The sequence below is a fragment of the Marmota marmota genome, unplaced genomic scaffold, assembly GCF_001458135.2.
Source record: "Marmota marmota marmota unplaced genomic scaffold, marMar, whole genome shotgun sequence".
Taxonomy (NCBI): domain Eukaryota; kingdom Metazoa; phylum Chordata; class Mammalia; order Rodentia; family Sciuridae; genus Marmota; species Marmota marmota.
In genome coordinates, this window is record NW_025999977.1 from 13,951,120 (window position 1) to 13,953,730 (window position 2,611).

The 2,611-nt window shown below is 40.3% G+C and overlaps 1 pseudogene; it reads right to left on the reverse strand.

Annotated features, from left to right (window-relative positions):
- Nucleotides 1-462: 462 nt before the first annotated feature.
- Nucleotides 463-1,277, reverse strand: LOC107137103 (annotated as a pseudogene).
- Between the last annotated feature and the right edge of the window lie 1,334 nt (nucleotides 1,278-2,611).

Below are 2,611 nucleotides of genomic sequence, written 5' to 3' on the forward strand. Positions count from 1 at the left end.
GGGAACCAGATATGGACAGGGGACTTTTAAAGAGATGATTCAAAGGCTACATTCCACATGTTCTCTGTCCAGAGTTATAAGTCACATGTTAATTTGGGAGATAGTCATTTCTGAGATCTTCTGGTCCATCCCCAAGGTCTGAATTACTTTTTTTTTAACTAATAAAAAAAAAATTGTATTTACTTAGAAGCATTCAGAATGTCAACAAAACAGCTGCAACTTCTTTTTTTTTTTTTCAATTACAGATTGGTATTCAGTTAACAGAACAACAATTATTTCGTATAAGCTGCATCAGAGACAACTGAAGATGAAAAACTACCGTGCCCATATACAACTAATTTGTGCTGTGCACCAACAAGAACCTGCTTTATTACAACCCCACACTGTACCAGGCAAGGTTAGTGGCTATTGACAATACCACCAGGACAGGGCTATCTAAAAGACACATTCCGTAGTGTGTTAACTATACAAAAAAAGACACTACAGTTTAAAAATAAATCTTTCACAGCCTTACATTTCAATTTTTTTCTTTAAAAGGAGTGAGTTGTGTACAGGAGGGTTAAATGCTTTATAGACAAGGAAAAAAAACTGTGCCAGAACCAACTTATTCATCATCATCATCTTCTTCATCTTCCTCCTCACCATCATCCTCTACCTCATCTTCCTCATCCTCTTCATCCTCTTCATCTTCCTCATCTTCCTTCTTTTTTCTTCCTTTTTTCAGCCTTGACAACTCCCTTGTTTGCTGCATCAGGTTTTCCTTTAGCTCCGAAGGCAGCAATATCCTTTTCGTATTTTTCCTTCAGCCTAGCAGCTTTCTTTTCCTAAGGCTGCTTGTCATCCACAGCAGTGCGATTCCACATCTCTGTTTCTTTGCAACATCACCAGTGGATAGGCCAGGATGTTCTCCCTTGATTTTGGGGCGATACTCAGAACAGAACAAGAAGAAGGCCGACGGAGGCCTCTTGGGTGCATTGGGATCCTTGAACTTCTTTTTTGTTTCCCCTTTAGGAGGGATATAGGTTTTCATTTCTCTTTCATAATGGGCCTTGTCCACCTTTGCCATGTCTTCAAATTTTCCTTTCTCTTTAGCAGACATGGTCTTCCACCTCTCTGAGCACTTCTTAGAAAACTCTGAGAAGTTGACAGAAACATCTGGGTGCTTCTTCTTGTGCTCCTCCCGGCAAGTTTGCACAAAGAATGCATATGATGACATTTTACCTCTTGGCCTCTTAGGATCTCCTTTGCCCATGTTTAGTTATTCTTCCTCAGCAAGGCACAGGGTCACCAGTGCCCATCCGTCTCTCACTTGCCCCAGTGCTGTCTCTATGGAGCTCAATGTACTGCAATCAGGTCTGGATTACTTTGATTCCTATGCTGGGTGTACTCAAGGACAGATAACTCTGCCTAAAATGGGGATAAAGATAATTCAGTTTCTCCTGAGATTAGGGAGGGGAAGAGTGTAAGGAGGAAAAGGAGAGAGGAAGAGAAAGAAACATGTTCATTTAAAAAATAAGTTGCAGTGGCAGAGCAGCAGGACTACATACAAAGCATAAAGTAGATCACTGTTACATTTCCCCACTGTTGATTTCTATATTTTATTTCTATGGAAAAATGAGTGAAAACATCTCCAAGCTGCTTCCTGCTGAAAGAAGGTAAAGTTGGGGAAAGTGACCCAAAGTCCTTCTTCTCTATCAGATGGGTCATGGACAGTTAAGGGTATTCAGCATCAGGACAGTCCAGAGGTCCACAGTGGCAGATGGCAGGTCACTGGACAAGGCATACATAGGGCGGGGATCATGCTAAGACAAAAATAAGACAGCAAAAGTGTTACTTTAAAAAAAATGAATAATGACTACAGAAACAATTAGTATCTTAGCCAGTCTCTGAAAACCATGAAGACAGTAACTTATAATCACACCAGTAAAAAACATATCAAGTTTATGTAGGAAGTGCTACTGAAAGCTTGGTCCTTGTCCCAAATACCAATTCAATAATAAGGATATGGTTTTGAGAATAAGGTTTATTGCTTTGCTAGCAAAGGAAAAGCACAGGGGACTCCTGTTCCAGAGGCTGTGATTCTCCCCATCAGTAAGAACAGGGGCTTTTAAAGAGGTGATTCAAAGGCTACATTCCACATGTCCTCTGTTAGTGTTGTAATTCACTTTTAATTTGGGAGATAGTCATTTCTGAGATCTTCTGGCACTATCCCCAAAATGTGGATTATTTTATTCCTATGGTGGGCATTCAAGGACAGACAACTCTGCCTAAAATGAGGAAGAAAGGTAATCCTATTTCTTCTGAGATTGGGCGGGGGTGCTGGGGGAGGAAGAGAAAACAAATATATCCATTTTAAAAATAAGTAGCAGTGGCAAAGCAGCAAGGACTGTCAAAGCATATAGTGGACCACTGTTACAGGAGGTTAGAAAGATTTGTAGGTCTATGAGATCAGGCTCAGTTTGGCTCAGGGCAAACCTCTGACTCTAGAATCCTTTGTGTTCATTAGTATTAGGCACTCCCACACAAGAACTCTTCCTTTATAGCCTATAGCTTTACTTGCTTTTGGTAAAGCTGACACAAGTGTACAACTTAAGTTACATTTAAAAAAGAA